At 36.1% G+C, this 24,982-nt stretch overlaps 1 protein-coding gene across 1 annotated transcript in view; it reads right to left on the bottom strand.

Moving 5' to 3' along the window:
* The window catches only part of LOC109402526 (transcription factor hamlet), a 368,179-nt gene extending 347,543 nt beyond the window's left edge, over positions 1-20,636 (bottom strand). Inside the window, exon 1 of the mRNA XM_062849409.1 lies at positions 18,704-20,636. The gene's annotated coding sequence lies outside the window, so the exon portion shown is untranslated. The remainder of the gene's footprint in view (positions 1-18,703) is intronic.
* Between the last annotated feature and the right edge of the window lie 4,346 nt (positions 20,637-24,982).

Genomic DNA, 24,982 nt, shown 5'->3' with positions numbered 1-24,982 from the left:
TGGTTGAATCTGTATTATTCAACCGTTCATTATAAACATTCAAAGTTTCCAAAAATGCCATAACGTTTCTGGGTATTAATTCTCCGAGCGGTTCGTAAGCATGTGAAGCGTTTCATGGGCTTTCAGGAAGCTTCAAAGAGATTCCCGAGAGTTTCAAGGCACTTCAAGGAAATTTTAGGTTGTGTCAGAAAAATTAAAAGGCATCCCATGACGTTTCAAGATGTTATATCCGCGTAGAAGAAAATAACTAACGAAGATCAAATTCTGCCATTAAAACTGAATAGCTGAATGGCAAAATGTGTTATTGGTTTGTTGGGAATAAGAGCTGAAAGAACAAAAATAATAACTAACTTTGTACCGGAAAATAACTCAATAATAACTAATTTGGTCCTTATATGTAAGAACAAACCAAGGACAAAATATTTCAAAATAGAGAATAACTGAATAAGTTATTATCGGGTTATTGAGAACAGAGTAAGAACACAATAAGTTATCTGTAAATAAAAGAAAATCGGGTTAAGTACGGTTCCTTTGAATTCCACTAAGAATTTGCATCCTTTGACAGATACGTATTTCGACCTCAACTGTAAGGTCGTCTTCAGTGTCTTGTACTTGACTCAAGTACTAAGTCGAGTCAAGTACAAGACACTGAAGACGACCTTACAGTTGAGGTCGAAATACGTATCTGTCAAAGGATGCAAATTCTTAGTGGAATTCACAATAAGTTATTTCAAATAGGATCATCAAAATTGTAAATTTTGTTCTTATGATTGAAAAAAAACTGTATTGTAAGTTTTGAAGTGTTTTTTCCTTGGTTTGATCTTTAATAACAAAATAAGTTATTATTTACTTTTTTCTGGATCAAAGTGAGTTATTATTTTTTGTTCTTTTAGCACTTATTCCTAACAAACCAATAACAAAATTTGCTCTTCATCAATATGCTATTTAAAATAAAATAAATACTTAATAACTCAGCAATAACAAAACAAGTTATGATTGCAAAATATGCAATAAGGATGTTATTTTACTTAGGATGCTCAGAATAACTTATTTTGCTATGATTGCAATTTTGTTATTATTCTGTTATTTATTGTGATTCAATAATAACTCATAAATGACAAATTTTGCAATGATAATATTGTTTGTTCTTAGTGAGTTATTTAGTGTTATCCTTAAATAACATAAAAATGGTAAAATGAGACATAATGGCAAAATTTGTTATTATTTTGTCCTTGTTTTGTTCTTCGCCTCTACCCGAGTAGTGGTTTTCAGGAAGTTTCTGAGGGTTTTAGAGGGGATTCAGGAGGTTTAGGGGAGGTTGTGGAAGTCTACAATACGATTCCAATGCGTTACAAGGTATTTTAGGCTTATCGAGAGTTTTAGGAGAGCTTTCGGAGGCTCCATGGGGGTTACCGGGGATTTAGAGACGTTCTTGGGAGGTTTCAAGACGTTTTAATGTATTTTTGTGGTTTTTATGAAAGAAGAATTTGATAGAAGTAAACTGGTACTTTGGTAAATTCAGTTACGTTACAAGGAGTTTTGGTGAGGTTTGGGGGCTTTGGGAGTCTTTCAGGGAGTTCCGGGGGGCTTCAAAGGGGCTCTACGGAGTTTCAGAGAAGTTTCTTGGAGTTCTGAGGTTTGTTTTAGTAGGTGTGTAAAGCATTCCAAGACATTTCAATCCCTTTTTTTTGGAGTTTCAGTACATTTCAAAGGGCTTCAGGAAAATTAAAGAGAAATCTCGGGGGCTCTAGGGAGCTTCAGGTGAGTGTCATGGCGTTTTAAGTCTTTTCAAAGCGAATCAGTGAGTTTTAGGGGACTTTTAGGGTTTTATGGTGTTTCCCAGGTTGTTTAAAAGTAGTTTCCGGAAATCTCAGGGAGCTTTAGAGGAGTTTCAGGATGCTGCAGTGTGCATAAGGAGAGTATACGGGGTTTTAAAAGATTTTCAGAGAAGTTTCAAGGCGTTTGAGGGAGTTCTCGGTACTTTGGAGGGTGTTTTAAAAGTTTTAGAGTTTCAGGGCATTTGAGAGGGGTTTAACCTTTTGGAGCCGGAGGAGTCATATATGTCCCCAATATAGAAACGGCTGTTATAACGGCATCAAGAAAAACAGAACACTGTCTTCGACAAAGTTGTTGCAAATTGAGTCATTAAGGAAAAAGGTAATTTTTGTATTTGACCCTTTATTGATAACCTAGAACATCCTGAACACCATGAAGTGTGAAGAAACGAAATAATTGACATACCAGTTATTCTAAAAGCTGAATTTGTATATGGGTTACGTTCATATGTATTCATTTAACCTTCGTCAAGAATTTCAAAAAGTGTTTTATAATCTGGGATGTTCTAGGTGTTCCAAACTTTCCTATAGTGAAGTCCTTCGAACCTACAAGAAAAATGTTATGTATTTTCGCCACAAGTAATAGCATTGGATAACCCACTGGGATCCGTGAAGCTCTTAACATCTACAATGCCATTTATACAAACTATAGGGATATTCCAGGTCAGCCAAACTGCCTTGGAGTTCAGAACTTCAGGTCTACACTCGTAATAGTAGCCATATCTGTTATACTGAGTAACGTTGCATAATCAACCGCAGTTATTGAAGCAATCTGATGTCTACTAGCTTCTTATAAACCATTGGGACATTCAGGGTCGTGCAAACTGTTCTATAATGAAGTCATTTAAATCTACAAGAATAACTTTATGTGCTTTCGCCATAAATAATAACACGGCATAATCTGCTCGGTTCCATGAAGCTCTTGAAACTTTTAATGTCATTTAGGGTTCAGAACATCAGGTCTACACTCGTAGCCAGTAGCCATATCTGATATAATGAGTAACATTGCATAATCAATCACTGTTACTGAACCAACTTGAAGTCTTCTAGATGTTATTATAAACCATTGGGACATTTGGGGTCGTCCAAACTGTCTTTAAGTCCCGTAGACTTAAGAATAATTTGGATGTCTATTGAACTTTCATAAGATTCACTGGACATGCTATAAAACAAATCGTAGCATTGTATAGTGAAAAAAGTTACCGTTACACCCGTAGACTTTAGGATCTAAACTCACATGACCTAAGATAACCAGAAAAAATATTCCGCTTCATATTCTATGCTTTTTATGCTGTTGCGCACTAAAACTACAGTGAAATGTAGAAAAACTTTACAGTAACGCTTGGAAAAACTCCGACTTCGAAGGTTTAAATAAACATAATTTTAATTGAAACGAGTTCACCAATTCATTCCTTTATATTTCTGCAGAGATTTGCCTCTGTGAAGACTATATTTGCCTAGGCTCAATCTCATTTGTTTGGGTGATTGTCTAATTCTTTCAATACCTCATATGTTACCTAATATATTACGTAATCTCAATCAAAGACAATTCGCAAATCACATATCACGCCTTTCAAGCTGGCTATTTCTGACACACAAGCATTAGTGCAGTATCTTTTTCCCGCAACCACATTCACAAAACTCGCAAATATTCAATCAACAACGGACACTGATACCAATCTCCTCCCTCAAATTAGTATCACATTTTATGTCCTCACCAGGGGGCTACTGTTTGCCGTTTCTCTAGCGGCCAATTTACATAACCGTTTAATTTATCGAACCACTCCACTGGCACTACTGACTGGTAGCTTCGGCAGAAGAGATTGACACGAGCCGGACCGGACTTCACCTTCCCTTCTCTTATATGCTACGCACAATCGCGCCAAATCGGCACAAGCCCGATAAAATGCCCCCCTTCGGCAGAAGCTTCCATCCAAAATTTGGTGGCCGAATGGCCGGTCCTCCATCCGGTAGATCGATATCGACTCCCATACGCGCTTTTTATGGCTATTTATACGTAAAAAGACGGCGATCAGCGACGAACCTGAAAAAACGCACCAAAACTTGACGCTTCGCTTGAATTGTCCACCAAACCATCAATTTTGAAAAAAATCGCAAGTTTTTTTTTTAATTTATTCAATTTACCGCGCGAATCACTGTCACTTTTGGGGCACGCGAGCGTGATGCCCTCACAAACTCCCTTAAGATAGTGCCTGTCCTTACAAAGAAGGGACGACGGATCAGTACCAATGATCGCGACTACGACGGCTGGCGTGGTGCCACAGTGGTCATGTTAGTTTGGTTTTAAAATTGAGAAAAATCATCTTCTGCCACCACGCGTTGTTCAGGCGTATCTGCTTCCGTGGCTATTCGTCAGTATGGTAATACCAGAAGACGACGACGGCAATCGCAAAAAAAAGGAAAACAATGGTTTTTCAAAGACAAATAGTGCCGATGCACCTACCGCATGGTAACGCTTTCCTTATTATCAATCGGCATCATAAACATCCCAAGTAACCATTCGAAGACTAGTTGGTATAGAGGAGTTTGTTAAAACCGTCAAAAATTTTTAATGTATCAGTTTTCATTCTATTATGGTTTCGAGAACCTCTTCAAATCTATTTTACACATTTTTTTTTATTTTTATGTATTTTTTTTATTTTTTATTTTTATATATATTTTTTTTCATTCCAAGACTGAGACTGCTGAGGGTCTGTTTAGTTCAAATCCTGCCCGTTTCTCGTTTTTTAGTTCATTTTTACATTAATCTTCTTTTTCGGTTTGAGGTTAAAGCCTTTCATGTTTTAGTAAAATCATTAGGTACCGCCACTGTACACCCTGAAACAAAAGCTTGGAAAGCGACCCAGGCACGCAAATCAGGGGTCTTTTTTTGTTTGTTTGTAGGCATTCGTCACGATACTGTCAGCTTGTGCCGAGGCACCAACCAACCCAGTTATGAAATTCTACTACGCGAAAACTAAAAGTGTGAAATTGATTTGGCGTCGTTGGAGTGCGTCCGTCCTGGAGGCGCGTCGAGGTGCGCGAACAATCAACCGTGAAGAAATGGATAGCGCGGGTGAGCGCAGCACACCGTGAAAATGGTGTCTCGTCGGATTTGTCGTTTGTTTTTTTCGTGCTTACTAGTTGGTGGCACGATGGTAACTTTCTACTCTGATGTTGAGGAGAAATTTCAAGTTAGGGTTACTTCTATTGATTAGTTCATTTTTTTTTGTTTCTATTATTTGAGCCAATGGAATCTGTTACGTTGGCTTGAAATTTCGGAGGAGAAAACCAAAGTGCTCCCTGAATTAGTTTTAATTTTTCATTACATTTGCCTCTTCTGAAAAGTGTCTCGAAATATCTTTATCATATAGTAAATCCATTGAATTTTTTTAATTTTTTTAGGATCCAAAGATTTACGGAATACAGCCATTTCTTAGGAAATCGATAGAGTGGATTTTCGAATGTCATGATACTTGGAGGGTTTGTGGTTTATCGAACGTGTTAAGAACTATATTGTCAAGGGTCATTAGGGTGACCTATTTTAAGGAAAGATGGCACAAAATATTTTTGAAAATAAAAAAGTTTTTAATACTTGAAAATTTTTAAGAAATCATTACTTTTGCCCATACGCACGATTTTTCCTCAAAGCTTTCTGGCAAACTTTTTTCAACATTTCTCATGACTTCCTAATCGAGAACTGTATTATATTCCTGATACACTTGGTAGATGCCTCATTACCTTGACGTGTACTTCGCTTGTTTGAGTTCCAAAATTTGTTCCATAAAAAGATCATTACTGACAAGATGTGTGATAATTTATTTCCAGTGCTGTCATAGTAAAATCCTAGCTAGTTAGTCAAGGTGCTCCAATTTCAGCGCCCCTTCATTGGTTTATTTCCATGGATGAATTCCTGGAGGTATCTCTGAAGGAACCGCTTGAGAAATTTTTCAAAAAACTGCTTGAACAACATCTGAAATAATTCATGGAGTAACGTTTGAGAAAATCTCTTCTTAAATTTCTGAAATAATTCTAGGAATATTGAAGAAGTATCAAAAGACATTTCTTAAAATATCGCTGAAGAAAATGCAGAAGGAGTTTAAAAAAATCTAAAGATAATTCAAAATGCATTTCTAAAAAAAAACAAGAATATTTTAAGAATCCACTGATGAATTTTCTAAAAAAAGGTCCAGAAGGAATACCTCAAGAAACACTTAGAAATCCCTGGTGGAATATCCAACTAAACCTCTTGAGATATTTATGGAAAACAATCCTAGAAAATCCCAGTATAACAATCCTAAACATTTTTAATGGATTCCTGGAGGAATACATACAGAAATTTTATTGAGGAGGGCTTGAAGGAAGTCATGGAGGAATTTCTGAGAAAATGGAATACCCGGCGAAATTTCTGATGAAATCTTTGTGTGATTTTTTGCAGGAATCTCTGCCACAAAGCCTTCTAGTTTTTCCATAAGAATCCTTATAAGAATCTCTGAATGAATCTGTAGAAAACAAATCTGAAAAAAATCCTTGGAAGATTTTCCTAAACTTTTTTATGAAATCTTGAGGAATATGAAGAAATTTTGGGAAAATCTCTCGTAAAATTTCTGAAGCAATCCTTGGGAAAATTTTTAAGAAAGCTTCTGAGAAATTTTTGAAGGAGTTCTGAATTTCTGATTCTCAATGTATCCGTGAATCATTTTCTTAAAAAACTATCATGGAGTATTTTTGGGAAAGTTCATGGAAGCTTGAAATGGAATGAATGCTTTGAAAAATTTCTGGATAAATCTTGAAGAAAAAATAACATTCGTAGATATTTGTAGATGAATTTCTGGAACAATCTATGCATGATTTTTTGAAATGAGTTCTTGAAGTATTTTCTGAAGAAATCCATGCTACATTTTTGAAAGCTATCCGTCCAAGACTCTTGAATATAATCCGTCCAAGTTCTTGAATATAATCCTGAAGCACATCCTAAAATCTATAGAAATTCCTAGATGATTTTAAGAAACAATTTCTGACTGTTTTTTTTAGAATTTCCTGCCTGATTTTATAAAGTTAATCTACGAAGAGTTTCCAAATGAGTCTCTGAAAGATTTTTTTTTTGAGAATTCCTGGGAGATTTTTTCAGGAGCTAGTGAAAGATTTTTGAAATGAAGTCCAGGATGGATTTCAGCAAGGATTTATGAAAAAATTATCGAAAAATCTGTGAGAGCTTTTTCAAAGTATTATTTTGTGAAAATTGTTAAAAAAATTAGGAACCCCTAGGGCTATTTCTTTAAGAATCCCTGCAGAAAATTCCCAAATGGATTTTACATTTTTATTTCAAAAGAGTCCCTGGAGAAATTTACAAAGAAATTCCAGGAAGATTTTCGGACTGAAATGCGGATTTAAAAAACAAAATCCCTGGAACAATTTTGTAATGCAAACCCCGGAGAAAAATTCGGAATAAATCTTTGGAAGATCGTTTGAGTGAATGCTTACATAAATATTCGAAGAATTTTTTGGAAAAAAAATCTGGAAAAGTTCCAAGAAAAAAGAGCAAAACTCTGAACGATTTTCTAAAGGAATCTCTGGATGAATTTCTGCAGAAACTCATACACAGCTTTCATTCTCAAATCTTTGTAAAACTTCTGTGGGTATACCTAGTGGAATTTCTAAAGAAGTTGAAAGATGCTGTGGAAAATTCTGGTGGAATCCTTGGAAGAATTTCCAAAGTAGCCCCAGTACAAATTTATAAAAAAGACTTTTGAGACATTTTCTGAAAAACTCTTGAATTGTTTCTGAAAGTTTTATTAACCCTCGAGCAATCGCGCTGTTGAATTTTGTACAACACATTAAAAAAATTTCGCTTTTTGTGCTCAAAATTGACGTGGTGCTAGAGAGGGTGGTCAACCTCGCGACTGCTGGAAGGTAATAGGAATCTTTGGAGAGATGTCTGAAGAAATCTCTGAACGAATTTTTGAAAGAATCCCTGCAGGATTCTCAAATTCATGGATAATTCTTTGGAAAAAAATGGAGGAATTTCTGAAGCAAATCATGTAAGATGCTGTGAAATAATTCTTTGTGGAATATGAGGAATTTCTAAACAAATCTCTGAAGAATATTTCCGAATGAATCCATGGAAGATATTTTGAAAGAATCCGTGAGGTGAGTTTTGGTTGAATTCAAATTTCTTAAGGAATAGGTTTTAGGAACGATTTTTAGAATTATTTTTGATGAAATTTTTGGTAGAAGGAAATGAATGCCTAGAAAAATTTCTGAATAAAGCAATTCATGCCAGATTTCGTTAAAGAATTCTTTGTGACACTTCTGAAGGAACACATGGAAGATTTTCTGAAATAATAAGCAACATGAGTAAGGAAGTTTTCTGCGGAGAACGTTGTAATGAAGTTGTAAATTCTGAGTTCACTTACTTTTATTTTACACCGCAGAATTGCAACAAAAGGCGACCGAGCTGATAGCGGTACGAACCAACACTACTCGTGCAGAATGATAGTTCGGCAAATACAGCACAACCAGTAACCACGCTCTATCAAGTGCTTGTTACGAATCTCTTAATTTCCGAAGGAACCCCTTGAGGAAGATAGCTTTTTTGCAGATATGTTATTATATTATGTACTGATTATCTTCAGAACATATTTGTGATATTTGAGACAATTTTGCTGAAATTAAAACAAAAAAAAACAAGATCTATAAGTTAGTAATGGTCTATAGGTTTTGAAGGCTTGATCACGTTTGTCGACGTTGTAATTATTGTTTTTGCTAAAACTTGGAGTACTGTAAATGCTAGTTTTAAAAATCCCCTCTAGCCACCTAACCTGAAGATCATAAACTTGTAAATGTGGTGCGGGCCTGGTGTGATGGTTAAAGCACGTGACCATCAAGCCTGGGATCGAATCCCACTCCCGACAAACTCGCAAACTATGAGTTCTTCCTTCGGAAGGGAAGCAAAATGTGGGTCCCGAGATGAACTAGCCTAGGGCTAAAAATCTCGTTAATATAGATAAAAAAAAAGAAAAAAATGAAAAAAAAAATAAAAAAATAAAAAAAATAAACTTTAAAGAAAGTTAACATTTTTAAACCTTACTAAGGTCATCTAGTGGATAAACCTAGAATCAATAAGGTCATCCTCGGAAAGCCTTAGATGTCTTAATCAACTTTGCAGAAGTTTTATTCTTATGTAGCTCTGTTATTCTGTTATGTTAAAATAAATATCTGCGATTCATCAGTACCACCTAGCGTATGAATACTAAATCAACAATTATCATCAACTCTACCGAGGACGAAATTCTTCTATGCAGATTGAATAATACATAAATTTAAAAATATGCAAATTAACGTCATTAACAGCCGGGGCCCGTGGCCTAGTGGTCACACGTTCACTTCATAAGTGGATGGTCATGGGTTCGATCCCAGCCCCGGCACTTGCAGTTTTTGTCAGTTGCTCTTCCTCTCGAGAGCGGCTGACACCTGACCCTCTTCTGGCCCTATGCTCTAACGGATCTGGAAACTTGAATATCGGCTAACGGAAACTCATAATGGACCCCCAATCGGACTGGAAAAGGAACAAGAGCCACACATTCACATCCTCGTGCTCACCATTCTACCATGGACAGGGTAGAAAACTGACAGCATCGTAAAGGCAACCAGTTCGATATAGTTGAATTAGAATAGAATACATTTAGGCGCTGTACAAAAAGTAAGTGCAGCTGCCAATTGGAATCGATCACGCAGTGCCTTAGTGAACAAAGGATCTGTAAATGAGTTCAAGTGGTTGAAGAATATAAAAATGTAATAAACGTCATAACGTCATAAACCTAGAATCAACTAGGTTATAATAGGATGGCCCTAGATGTCCTGATCACATTTTCCGAAAATACAATTTTTTAATATTCAATGTATCAAAACCTGAATCCTTCAGAAATTCAGCTGCGAAAGTTGAAGTGGGGGGACCTTTCTCTACGCCGAGGTGACATCGAAGTCTGCAAACAAGTGTTACACCTGAATCCAGCAAGGTTCACAATTAGTTAAGGGGAACTTTTTGCCGGTTCTCCTTCTCAAACAGCCGTGCCAACTCCGGGGACCGGACGGTCAGCTAACAGTGGTTACTGAACGCATGAGGTGACATAGGATTTTAACTGTACGCGCCTAGTCGACCATAAAATATACTTTGCGCTAAGTTTCTGCGAAACGAGATCAAAAAATCAATCACATTTACCAAATCGCAAGAGGAAAAAAAATCACCAAACTCGTTCGCCCGTTTGGCGAGTTTTCCTTCCCCTACGATGATGACGATGGTGATGCGTGAGCTGCGATATCCTTTTTCGAGTTGGCCCCCCGTTATCATGGCGTGGTCCGGTTAGGGCGGTGGCGGCGATGAAGGCAACGAGACGATCCCTGCCCGATGTGAGGAGTTGTCAAACTACAATCACTTTACTCCAGGGCGTTCGCGACCGCTTTAGTTTTACGATGCTCTTTTTTTTTCGGCGACGACGGTGACGGCGTTGCGGTTGATGAAGATCGACCGGTGTTGTCGGGCGACGAACAGCACAGCAGATGGATGGATGGATGGATGGATGGCGGGAGATGCGATCCGAGGGTTGTAATAAAATAAACGGTAGCATGTTTCGAGCCTTTTGGTCCAAGGTGACCCAAGGGAGGGTGGCGTAGATGGTTGGATCTCTCTGCGCTAATAAGGTCGGTAGTCGGTACGGCTTCGGTGTTGGATGGATGGTCTGACATCTGGATCGCAGTGGGGTGTGCTGCGAGATTCGTGAATGTTCGAAATTCCTTTGGTTTCAGATAACGGAGCGGCAGATTAGCCGAGTTATTTTAGTGTTCATCACTGTTTGCGGCATCTACAAAGGATTGATTGATCAATTGCGACTTTGGGATTGAAATGAAGTTTATTTTTGGAACTGGGTGCCTTTCAATAAACCAGCGTTTTATGCTGAATTAACACTTTGGATTCGTTCATTTATTCAAAACTTATTACTTTTATATTTGTGAGGAATGATCATAGAAGATATCTTAGCAAAATTGTCCATACAAACACTTTCACAACGGAAAGTAAAAGCACGCCATTCAACATCTCATCATCGAAAACATCAGATGTTCTCTTGTTGAACCGAACCCATATCAAGTCGCATCTTTCCACCGCCGTACACCTATGCCACCAACATCGATAATTTCGGCTACTGTTTTCTTTAGCCGCGTACTTGTCTTGTACTAGTGTGCAAAAGTAGCCCCGTAACAACAAAGCAAAATATTATCAAACTAAACACAGAAGTCCGACGGCATCCGTAGTTCCAGAGGAAGAAAAAAAAACCGCGCCCAACTTCCACCGTTTTTTTTTTGTTTGACGCATCAAACACAGTTGGGGAGTTGGAGTTGATCCAGTAAATGATGAACTCCCAGTCGTCGTCGTCATCGTCCGTCAGTGTCAGTCCCTGAAGCCTCAAGTGTGTTGTTTCCCTCTTGGCGTGGCTCCGTCCATCCGTTCAAAGCGTATGCATACATATATTTTGTCATGTTTGTTCATCCAGCATTCAAATTATTTGGAACTTCGGGGTGAACAAATGGGCAGAAATAAAGAAGAAACATTGCGAAAGGGAGGTGATCAATGGCGTAACTGTGGAGGGCTTTTTATGGTCTACATCGCTGACTGAATTCCGGCGTCCAATTTTTTGGAAGAGGAGAAATTGTCTTCTATAGCTTACCAGCAAGAAAATTTTATTTTCTTCGAAGACATTTTTTGGATGATAAAAATCACTATTTGTAATTAAGAGCAATCCACTTCTATAATTTTTAAAGTTCTAGACCACAAGTGATGCAAATTGTATCAGAATATTCAAAAATTCACTGAACTTTGCACTTATATCGGCACCAACATTTCAAAAGGGCGTAACTGGTTTTGCAACCAATGCCTTCTCATAAAGCTGTGGACCGTATCTCATCCCTACCGAGCGATCCACTAGCACAAATAGAAAGATAAAATCCTCCTCTTTCGTTTAATGGATGTGAATTGCGTAAGATGAATAATATACGATGCACAGCTCTGTGAGAAGCAATTGGTTGTAAAAGCAGTTACGCCCTTTTGAAATGTTGATGCCGATATGAGGATTTACGGGTCCATATGCACTACATTTCAATGTATTAGATTTTATTACACTAATGATATATGTGAAATGTACATAAGAAACATCAATATATTTGGTAAAATACTTTGAAGTTATCCTTGTAATACAGCTTTATTTTGAATATCATTTTGTTTTTAATAAGAGCATTCCTATTGTTTAATTCAAAAAATAGGAAAAAGGTGAAAATTTCATATATTTTGGAGCTTATTTTGGTATTGCTCAAATGTTCAACTAGCTGTAACTTTTCAAAAAATGATTAAAAAATTCTCAAATTTTCACTGTCAGTTGTTCACTTAGCTGAGTGTCACTGGTCTTAATTTGGAAAAAGATCTTTCTACATGAAGTTAGAAAGATTCTAGGTAAAGGTGTAATTTTATTACAGCCAACTATGAGCTGTTATATCTCCAGATTCAATGAACCGAATGCAATGAAATTTTGAGCACTTATGACTTATATAATGAGCTTTTAAAAATGTTTGTCTTAATTTGAAAAAAAAAATGAGGAGAAAAGTTAACGCAATTTCAATAATTTTATGATTTTTCAACAAATTGGTCTATTTTTACTTTTTCAATTTATTGCCGACTATTTAGCTACTTTCCTTCAACACATTTTTATATTTAAGTCAATTAGAAGGAATTTAATTACCATCTCCAATTTTTCAAAAAAATCGCAAAATTTGGTTTTACATTAGAAACATAATTTAATCGATATAATTAACTAAAAATTTAAAGTTAAGTCAAAAGTTTTTTGTTGTGCATTATATCAGCTATAAATGCTCAAAATTTTATTTTATTGCATTAGGTTCATTGAATTCGGAGATATGACACCTCAAAGTTGGCTATTGGATGAATATACTTCTTTTCTAGAATCTGTCTTATTTCGTTTTGAATAGCCCGATCTTTTCCAAATATGAACCATTGAAACAAAACTAGGTATTCAACTTACAGTATTAATTTAAGATTTTTTGATACTCTTTTTAAACAGTCTATAAAACTATTTGACCATTTTTTGAAAAGTGAAAATTTTACCTATCCCGATGATTTTGTCTATCCCCTGCAGAGATACCATATATACAGATTTATACAGATATCATTTTATATGAAATACAGATTTTTGAGCTATAGGGGCTATTTTATTTTTGTATGGGATACAGATTTTCTGCCCAAAGTTTGTATGGGATACAGATTTTTGAAAAGTGTGATACAGATTTTTCAAAAAATTATCTGGCATCCCTGATCCCCTGTATCTACAAAAATATATATATTTTTTAGTTTTTGAAGTTTCGAGTCCATTCGGGTAATAAGGACCGTTATCGAATAGTTTCATTTGATTCTCGGGGTTCAAAAACATGAAAATTGTTCGGCCCATGGGTGCTCAGGACTGAAAGTGAGTAAGTATTTAGGATGAGGCCACTCTGTTTTGACTACACGTTCGATTTTTTTTTCTCACGTGGATGTTCTACATTTTTTGGAACACTTGTTAAAAAATAGAGAAAAAAAAACCCTTTACATAATTCGCGAGCAGTCGTGTCTTTGACCATTCCCAGCAATACATAAAAAAAACAAAAGTTTCTTTCCTATTTTAAAGCTATTCATTCATATTTGTTTCTATTACAAAAGTGAAGTAATGTGCAGCGTTTTTATTTTATTTATTTTCTGTTTTTTTGTGTTGTATTTTGTTCTGACTTGAATGTTTGTACACAGTTTGTGGATCTGTCCAGAATAAAATCCCTTACCTAAGCGGTTCTGCACCGTAGCAACACTGCAATTGGAGTTACTTTCATGTGTGCAGGTACAGGTAATGTTTTTAGGGGGACCATCAGCTAAGATCAATTTAGTATATTTTTCAAAACGTTTTCAACATTTCCATCGTTCTTTCTCAGGACCTTACATTTTCCCTTTATTTATAATCACTATCCACTGTCATTTTAAGCTGATTTTTTTTGCAAAACTGACAGGAGAGCTCATTTGAATATTTTCTGATAAATCTACGAAGATTTTCAGTTGTGTTCAATAAACATGAATTGCTTACAATTAACTGTTCTTTTTCAAAAAAGGGCTTGCAAAACAAAGTTTTTTTATCAATAACCTGGATGAGTTCTTTATAGCTTTGTACAATCTATAAAAAAATTGAGGATTTTTAATATGTTCCTGGATTTCTTACCCTTCATGGAGTTATTTTTGTGGTATTTTATCGCTCATAATTTGGGAAATTTCAATTTGTAATATAACTTGAAATATTGTAGTCGATTTACTTGAAAAATCTGGGAAAAAAGTTATGAATTTCCTAGATGTTTTGCTAAAGACACCCGTGATGAATATATCACATAAGCATTAGGGGTATGAATAACCAGAATAAATATTTAGAAAAGATTAAATAATTTTTCAATTTCGTCAAGTTGCCATCCACCGTGGGTCTAAGAGGATTTAGAGCAAATAAGGGTTGTCGTTTTACACCAATCTTATAAAGTGGTACCGCTTCACACGGTTAAAATCGAGGTAATAATCACAAAAGTAGAAACATTTTTACAAAATTTAGTGATAATGTATATTTAGTGGAGGAGGTTAATTTTATTTTGTTGAAAAATGATCGAAACGACCCAGTAAAGTGTAGTATCAAGTAATAATTTGAAAAATTTAATAAGAAAAACTAATGTTTCCATTTTAGAATGCAGTGAACAGATTTTTTTTCGATTTTTTATTTCTTTTTATTTGTGAATTTTGACTAATGATAATTCTTCTCAATGACTATTTTTTTGGGTTTCTGTTTTCTTTCTATTTTCTTTTTTGTAAAGTTGCTAACCTCAATCTTATTCTTCATGACCGACGATACTTTGAAAAACTTGAAAAATTCACTATGACGAGCATTGTATTTGCATTGAGAAAGTACTTTTTGAATTGTTTTTTTTTTTTTTTTAAACTTTATTTTTCGCTTTTTCTCAAGTTTTAAGATGTTTCAACACTTGAGGATTTTTATTTCAGTGGTTCTTAACTATTTTTCCAGCCATTACTTAAACACTGTTTAACTTGAAATTTTTTAAAGCGAGATGTTAGAATCATCACGCGAAAATTGAATTATTGGCTGCTTAAAGCAGTTCATACTCTTCCTCTCATTTTGCTTGCGCACTTTCATCAGTAGAAGAAAATGATAATAAAAAACAAAATTGTCAAATAAAAATGCATCTATCTGGCATAAATCAACGAGTGTTACCTATTTTACAAAAAAAAATTGCCCAACATACTTCCTTGAACCGTTAACGGGTAATCATTTTGAGAATTTCATCTGAACTTTCTTTTGCAGGTTAAAAAACTTTTTATTTATTTTTTACCAATTTCAGGACACGGTCTGGCCTGACGCTTGCAATCAATGCTGCTCTCCGTAGGTGTTGAAAAAAGCAATGATCCTCAGCCGAAACTGACTTCGCGGGCCAAAATTAATTGTTCAAAAAAATCTGCGGGCGAAAGTCATTCAAGAAATGATTTTTAAAAATTTGCAGGATTCAACCATTCAACACACATTTATTTGTTTGATCTTGAATCTGATGATCTTGATCTTGAATATTTGACAAGATCAAGTTGCTGAAACAGAATGTCTATCATTTGAAAGGACGTGGCAACCTGGAATTATCAGAAGATTTTATTTCGCCGGGAAAAATCTCGAAAATCTCATGGAATTCCGGATTTAGGTATTTTTTTTTCTTTTTTTTTATTACAGGTTTTTTGTCCAGTTTATTTTGGATTTTTTTTTATTTTTGTATTAATATGTTATTTAGGCTTTTCAGTTCTTTATGTTAATATTTCTAGGCCAATTATTTGAGAATGAACAATGTATAGTGGCTCAAAAAATAACTTCAATAAGTAGAATGCTCCAGGAATATGGACATTGTAGAGAAATGCGCAGGCGTTTCTCTCCATTATTGTTGAAATTTCTTGTACAATTCCTGAAGGCAATTGTTGTAAATTTTCAAGATTTCCCTACTTTATCTTCCATATAAAATGAAGCCAAGCCTCCATTTTGAAAAAATCTGAAACTTTTCGTTTGTTTTTGTAATTTTTGGTTACTCTTGAGGAATTTATGAATGTATATTTGAATGAAATGAAGGGAAATTTTTGAAAATTTTCTGGCAATATTATTGTACAAATTTGGGAAATTTAAGAAAAAAAAAACACAATCAAACACAATATCAAACTGAACTTGTTGAAATATTTTTACAAAAAAAAAAAAAGAAAAAACTCCTTAACCTCTTAATAAACTTGAGTTAAGAGTCCATTAGACGGGCAAATATATTTGTCATTGTAGTCCGACATTTATCCAAGGCTGCCATGATTCACGTTATGTTGGTCGTTTGTTGGGCTTGTTGGGCCAAATATTTGTCATGTGTAATGAGACTTATAAAGACTTTTAGAAACAAAACTCAAGAAAAAAGAAAAGGCATCACCATTTAGTTTGACTTGTAATATGATTCAGATTATTAATTTTCTGCAGTTTGGTTTTTTTGGTTTTTGATCTTGATTCATGGGTTCGTAAAGTCGGTGCAAGACACTGATTTTTGTAACTTGTAACGACTCAACAAACCGTTTTAGGTGAAGATACTACAAAGCTACCCTCTGAATGCAAAAAATGCCGTGATAAATCGATCCACTTTTCAGCGCCAATCGTTATACGGTTCTTCAGATTTGTGTTTTTGAAAACTCAGGGTGTAGCTTCGATAAAAATGAGAGGCTACCTCCCATTTTCTCATGCACTCTCACGCGCACATTTAATCGTGTGATAGCGGGATCATTGGAATCGCATGTATGTGTAAGAGGCAGAAAAATGTATTGGAGAATTGACGGTTGCATCATGTTTTTATCGATATTTCATTTGTTGTGGTAAATGCTCTCTATTTTTCCCATTGTTTTGGAAATAGTGAAATGGAACCATTTCGGCAGGGCTCCTATTTTGGGCACTTTTATGCTATAACTCAGCCAATTTTCAGCCAATTGACACAATTTTTGAAACGCGATGAGCCGTGTACACAATTTCGAGTCAATTGGTTTGGAATTGATTAAGTTAAGGCAAAAAGTGCCCAAAATACCGACCACTGCCCAAGTGGCTCGCTATCCTATGAGTTTCAGTTTTCTAATTTTGAAATCTGTGGTTAATAACACAGCGATATTAGTGATTAAATGATAAAATAAAGAATTTCGTGCAGCGGCAAAATCAAAGATGGCTACCAAACATTTTTTCAATTTCAAATCAAAGACCTTCACTTTCCCTTTTGAAGTCATGCGAAGTGTTGTAGAAATGTGATAACTATTCCCTAATAGTTCAAACGAACGAGTTCTAAGCAAACAATGACTGAACTGTCGTTCGTTTAAAAAAGTTCTCCATTCTCTCAAAAAAAAAAATGAAAAAATAAAATAAAAATAAATAAAAAAGAGAGCACTGAATGTTCCACAACTTTTCCAAAGAAAGAAGTTTCGTTTTTGAGTGAGCGAATGTTGTAAATACTAGCAAAACATTTTCGTTGTTTTACCAGAGACTGTTAAAATAATTCCACGATAGCTTATTGCTGGATCGCGGTGAGATACGTACCCAAGTAGCACCTGTAACATCATTCAAAATGTGGCTTCCCATGCTTTGGTCCAAATAAGTTATACTGAAAGCACATGCAACTACCATCTTGTCAATTGAGCTGCATTTGAACTCCGAATGTCATGAAGTTTCGGCTGTGTTTTATAAAAATCACCTAATATCTCGTGTTTGACATCGATTCGTGGAGGCGGAGCATACATATTCCTCACAAGTGATAAAACTGTCAGCTTGCATTAAATGTACCATGTCACACTCATGCAATACCTAACTCTGGTTTGTTTGTTCTGATTATGTTTCAAATGTGCTGCGCAAAACTTGCGCGTCTTTTAATTTTGACAGTTCTCTTACTTATGATAACGTGCAATGAATTAATAATTAACTTCAGTAGCTTTTATGGTGTGTTGAGCAGTAATTCTTTCACAGAGCGTTTGGTGTAGTATGTAAGGTGAGTAGTCAATACTCCTGGTGTCCATGGTTCGAGTCTGGATAAAATCTTTTTTCTATTTTTCAACATTCTATCTCATTTAAATTGTATAACGATTTAGAATAGAATAGGGCCTATATAGCCGAGGCGGTAAACGCACGGGTATTCAGCATGACCATGCTGAGAGTGATGGGTTCGAGTCCCGGTCGGTCTAGGATCTTTTCGTAAAGGAAATTTCCTTGAATTCCTTGGGCATAGAGTGTCTTCATGCCTGCCACACGATATACACATGCAAAATGGTCATTGGCTGAGGAAGCTCTCAGTTAAAAACTGTGGAAGTGCTAATTGAACACTAAGCTGAGAAGCAGGCTTTGTCCCAGTGAGGACGTTACGTCAAGAAGAGGAGAGAGGAACGATTTAGAATCTGCACTTTTTGGGTTCCAAAGAAGAAGCAATTGTGTTCTATCGTCTATAATATGGACAGTGAATAAATTACAATAAGGTTGCTGTTACTGACTTTGAAACAAGTCGTGTTGCTCGGTGGCAGTATCCAGCCGTGAAAAAATTTCAAGTCAATTGGTTTGGAATTAATTGAGTTAAAGCGCAGAGTGCCCAAAATACTGGCCACTGCCCAAGTGGCTCGCAACCCTATCGTAAAATCTTAGCTAAACATTTACAATTTAGGCCGTCATATAACCCCCCTCGCTACTCCACTGCTCACTTACCTTCAAAAAAAGAAACAAAGTCTCGTTGTTGCTTCTAACTTCGATCCACAATCCACGCCAGTTGATCCACTTCACTCTCCTTTACGGCACACGGCTCAATATAGTACTGTGGTCTTCTGCAGTCTTCCGACGGGAGTTTTCGTCGGTCTCCGGTCTCCGGTCCTCCACTCTTCAAAGTGCGACTTTTCAAAAAAGAAACACGCACACGCGACGACCACAGGGCTCTTCACGCCGTCGAAAAAGAATCACTCTGTTGTTTCTAGCTCCGGTGGAATCTTCTGTCACATACGGGTTGAATCCCACACACACGGGGTTTTTTTTTTTGTGCTGGATTCGGGAACTTCACTTCACTTTACTTGGATGATGGTTCAATCTTAATGTCACAGCGACGACGACGACGACGACGACGAATAGAAGGACGCAATTGTTTCAGCGCTGCTGTGAAGCACATACAAAGTGTCACTAAGTGTAAATGTTTAAGCGAGCGCTTCTCGGTTGGTGGTTGAGGTCTTAAAAGTCAGCGACGAAGACGGAAGACAGGGAGGAGTCCACGAGAGGAGGCTCGTTGAGAAATATCACACGCGCAGGAAGATATCTCTCCTTTTTGGAGGCTGGACGAGCACTTGAGATTATTTATAACACAAACATATGTCGGTACACATCCACTCGACGGACGAGATGGAACGATCAGCGTCAGCGTGCTGCGCCGGGTTTGGCTGGTCCAGAAGATCCACGGGAAAGGTCAGTGCGAGTCAGTCAGCAGTCTCGAGTCCGCCGCGGTAAAGTGGCTGACTTTTTGCGCATATTTTCATTATTTCGCCTCGGCCCTGATGGGGACGTGAGCTGATTGTCGAACGAGAGCAACGAGCTTCACGCGCGGGTATGATCTCGTTGTTTTTTTTTTTTTGCGCAAGCTCGGTAAGGAATTTCGCACGAAAAGATCACACTGCCGCAAAGGTCAGGAACAACAGTCCGAACGGCAACGCTACGTAATCACTACAACATGCACGTATCGTTTTGGCGTGGACGCTCTTCAGTTCAGGCAGGACCTCCAATCTACGATCCACTTTCGATGCACTCGGAGAAGCGCGGAGTTGTTGTCCTTCGATCGAGGAGTTTTTACGAGTTTCCTTAAAGGCCACAGTCCGAACTTCTGCGAGGAGTCTTCAGGTTCTTCGTCTTCGTTCACAACCGAGTTCGTCCGATAATTTTTAATAATTTAATCTGGACTCGATCAGGCGCGTGATCCTCTTCGATAACGATCGCAATCACGTTCGGTTTCGTTCAAAGTCCGGTTTGGTACGTAGACCACTTCACTTCACTTATATGTCTGAGCAGAGTTCCCCGATGGACGTACGTCAACCGTCCCACTTGTCCACTGAACCACACCGTGGGACCCTAGCGTGCACTTCCTAAGGCCTTGAGGATCACCTTCTGCCTGCTACAGTTTCACTTTCTTCTCACACAAGACAGCGTAGCGTAAGCGTAGAGCGTAGACTACGCGACAATTAGCCCGCAAAACTCACGACTAGCTACGCAAGGGACAACCTGTAGAGAGACCCCAGTAGACGAACCGGTAATCATTTGTCATTATCTTTAATCGTGCGCAAAGTTGGATCTCATTTTTTCTTCTCTACAGAAAAACAACATCGGATGCGAGAGAAAAAAAAACATACACATGAAACATACACTTGTGCCGTCGTCGTTGAAATGGAAGACCGCTTTTTCCCGGCGTCGTCCCCGCGAACTGGAACTGTCGTGGCTTCTTCAGTTATTTTTTGTTGTTATCAGATCACGACGATGACGACGAAGACGGTGATGACGAAGACGGTGCTAATTAGGCTTCTCTAATGATCCGGTTGGTGTCACACGAGGAGCTTTCTGACTGACTGACTGGGGTCACTTGCACTTTCGTTGGCGGCGGCGAAGACGGTGGCGACTACCATCAGTCGTACAGAGAAGATTGTCACTTGTTGGGTCACTACTCTTCACTTTGGAGATTGAAATCTTCGCGTACGCTGTTCTTTGTGACGTTGAGAGGAGTATTTTGAGTTTTGGTTTAGTATGTTGTTCTCTTTTTTTCTTCGGTTGGCACTTCAGAAGGAGTTTCGTCACTTATGAGGCGTTGATGTCACTTGAACGTTTGGAGATGATTCTGGGGAAATGAAGGCAGTTTTTTTTTCAATTTTTCAGTCACAATGGAGGCTTAACTTATGTTCTCAGACAATTTGATAGTTTGATGGAGTTTTCACGCAGGTAATTTCAAATATTGGATAAGTGATTTTTATTATTCCATTCGGATGTTTTGAAATGATTAAAATTCAATATGAATATTTAATACTTCTTGATAATGAGAATAAACAGTACAATTTTGAACAGATAAATATATATCTTAACTAGTTGACACACTACTGATCAGCAAGATAGTGTTAGGGGTAGGTATCGTTTTTTTTTTGTTTACATTTTTATATGAAATATCGAAAAAATAGTATAGAATGGTTTGGTAAATATTTTCCACCATGAAAAAATCAGAAGATACCAAGATCCTTCCTCAGCCTGCTTATGGAAACCGATTTTGATGTTATTGCTGTTATTTAATAAAAAATAACTTAAAAAATGTAGAAATGCAATCATTTTCATCTTAAGGCGAAATTGGACGCATTTCCTCTTTTTTTGGATTTTGATTTTTTCATTAAATAACGAAGCAATATTTTCAAAATCGGTTTTCGTACACATGTAGAGTATGGATCACGGTATCTCCTGATTTTTTTTTCCCGGTGGTAAATGTTTTTTTTTTTTGCAGAAACCATTTTCAAGCAAAATTTTGCAAAAAAAACAATGGTTTCCACTACGAAAAATAATCGAAAAATACCTCTTTTTTATCTTTTTAACCGAGATTTTTAGCCCTAGGCTAGTTTATCTCGGGATCCACGTTTTACTTCCATTCCAAAGGAACAACTCACATTTTGCGAGTTTGTTGGGAGTGGGATTTGATCACAGGTCCTCGGCGTGTTAGTCGCGTGTTTTAACCATACACTAGCACCACTCCACCGGAAGATACTTGGATCCATACTCTGCATGTGTACGACAACCGATTTTAAAAATTTTGATTTGTATTTAATAAAAAATATGAAAGAAAAAAATGGGAAAATGCTTCAGTTTCGCCTAAAGGCTTACTTTGTAATGTATATATTTAAAATTATCAGTTTACAAAATTCAACAAAAATTGTGAACATCTATCAAACACCAAAACATTTCATACATAATCACGCACTGATTTCAGAATCATGATGAAAAATGTTACTTGGAGCAGATATTAAGTTCGACCTAAACTTTGAATTTAACTCTGTTTAAAAGTTTGAAATTTACTCAAATTCAAATATCTTTCGATGTAGAAACTCTTGTCATAAATAAAAAACCGAATAATATCTGACCGCTGTCTGGGCACAGTCTAAGCGTCAAATTTATGAAAGTCGTGGTTTTGACGAGTTTTGAAACAATCTCCTTAAACTATTAAAAAAAACAGAAATGATTTTGGTTTATTCAAAAAGAATCATTTAAAAGTTTATCACAGCGTTCATTCAAAATTGTAGCTGTTGGCTGCGGCTTATTTTTTGGAAATTGTTGAAATTTGGAATTCAAGCTTTTCTAGATTTAAATGACTTGAAAAGATACCCTTTTGGGTTTGAGCCAAACATATTGAGATTTAGTGGTGGCGCCATAAAGGTAAATTTGGGAGAGATTCAAAGAGCTTTCACTATTATTGCCATAACTTTTTCAATTTTCAGCCGATTCTCAATTTTTTTGTGAATCTCTTCATAATTTATTTTTGAATTAACTTGTAGAACATTTTTTTTTCCAAAGTCACGCTAAATGTGAGTATTTTTACATTTTTCTTTTCATATTTTCTTCATATCTTGAGGGCCCGATAAATTTTCAACCGCTTCACCAATTTCAAACCTTTCAACGTGCTTCTGTAGATATGTTTATTTCTCGAAAATATTGTGAATAAACTGTTCCTTTAACAAATTAATTCAACAAACATGGATAAATATCAAAAAATCTTAGAAAAACACATATTTTTCAAGAAAAATAAAATTTGATAATATTTGGTTTGTTTTTATGAATCAAACTGATTGTTTTGGGCTCAAAGTGAATTATTTATTTTAAATAATAATATGGAACCCCTAATTCAATTTTCAGAGTTTGTGTACAGAATAAATAAATCATGTTCAAAATGCAAGGTTTTTCTTTTTTTTTTTTTGAGAAATATGCTCCACTATATTTTACACCCCTGAATATTTTGAGTAAAACCTGTCAAAAAAATGTCCTGAGCTTCAATTTTGCTTGAAACAATCAAGTTTTAAGTCATGCTTCGGCAGTTTTTGTGAAAACTATTCTAAAAATGAAAACTTCAGAACATATTTAGGCAATTAAAATCTTTATAAAAGCACGCTTAACTTTCCTAATGCATCACATTGGGAACAGCTCGCTGACGAAGTGTATGGTGTGGTTCAAAACAAGGAGAGTTATACGTTTAAAATTGATCATGTTGTAAAAATGTTTTTTTGTTTATTTTAAGCCGCAGGCTAGAAGAAGACTACAGCATTAATTTCAGCCTCATCGGAGCATTGGTTACGGAGAACGAGATGTAAGCCGAGTAACGCATAGTTTCATTATTTCGCCTAAGAAACTTTTCAGAAAAATTAAAACAAAACGTTTACACCCTTGCTTGGGTTGAATGTTGAAAAAAAAAACGCTCTACAAGTGTTACTGCAATTTTTATAAATAGTTATTCTTGGATACACATTTTTTTCAAATTTCTTATCACCCGGATTTATTTAAATATAAGCCAAGCGATTTTTCTAATAATTTCCAATATTTATACACGTACATTATCGTTACGAATTTTTCTTGCGAGCATTATTATTTTCTTGGAAAAGATAGTCGTGCATTATAACTGAAAAGAATTGAGGGTCCAGAATCAAAGGGGTGTAAGTGACCATTTTGTCGATTTTGAGCTGAGCATATCAAAAAATTCTTCAGGTTTCAAGCCTTCAGGAACTTTTTTAAGATTATTTTTACGATGATTAGAAAAATTACAATAATTCGTAGAAAATTGGGTCGATTTTGAAACTTCATACATTTTTTATGGGATGAAAAATTGGTGAAAAACTTTAAACCTCATTTACTCGAAAGTGGGTTTTCGTCACTTACACTCCTTTGCTTCTAACCCCCTCAATAAGGACTCGATCTTCTGTCCTGAGCCATAGATGGCTATATTTTCATAATACTTACATTTTTTAATTTCTTCAGGTAGTGTAGCAATAATTCTAATTTTGAAACAAAAGTGCAAATTGTATAGCCCACATCGATCTTTACTGTGTTTTCCACGTCCTATATCAGTATCATAAAAAAAACCGTTGTTATAGGAGTCATTGAAAACTTTTTTCATTTTTAAGTTTCAAATTGTTATGATTTCTTGCATTGTTTTAATTTTTATTTTTCAAATTTTTATTTTTTCTTTTTTCGTGGGAGAATTATAAGTAATCTTTTCTGTCGCGTAGTCCATCTTTATTCTATCTTCTTTGCAGGTTTTTAACAAACTCTCAGGTATTGCAACCTTCTAATGACCCTGAAGGGACCGATTTCGTTTGTTCCTTCTTGTCCTTTTCTTATTTTATTTTTTTTATATGCGAATTGAAAATTCATTTTCTTCCCATTATCAATGTTTTTCTGTTGTTTTTTCTCTTCTCATATGTGTTTTTTTACAAAACTTTACTGAAAGGATTTGATTACTCCTTGGAGGGATCGTTTCCGGTTGTAAAAGGAACGAGAAACATGAATACAAGAATAACTATTTTAAAAATGCAGCAAGCTTTTCTTTTTATTTTCGGCAATGAGAAGACCAACTTTCAACCATACAAACAATAAATACATTGGGCCTATCGGCAGCATTTCAGTCGAATCCTTGATCTAACACCTCTGCTAACCTTCACCTATGTAGTATTTATTTATGAGAGTGTCGCTGAATCAAAGGCCTCTCCTAAAATATATGCTACATTAACATTTTCGGTGGGTATTCCAAATGATGCTAAAGATATGTATCCTAAGTAGCCGCTAATAGTGGCATTCATGCTTTTAGTGTTTTCCCTATCGATTTTCGTTGAAGCAGTCTTAGCAAAATCACCAAGATGGGTAAATCGGCACCAACATTTCAAAAGGGCGTAACTGCATTTGCAACCAATGCCTTCTCACAAAGCTGTGGAGGGTATCCCA

This window comes from Aedes albopictus, chromosome 2, assembly GCF_035046485.1.
Source record: "Aedes albopictus strain Foshan chromosome 2, AalbF5, whole genome shotgun sequence".
Lineage (NCBI taxonomy): Eukaryota > Metazoa > Arthropoda > Insecta > Diptera > Culicidae > Aedes > Aedes albopictus.
This window is presented reverse-complemented; position numbering and strand designations above follow the sequence as displayed.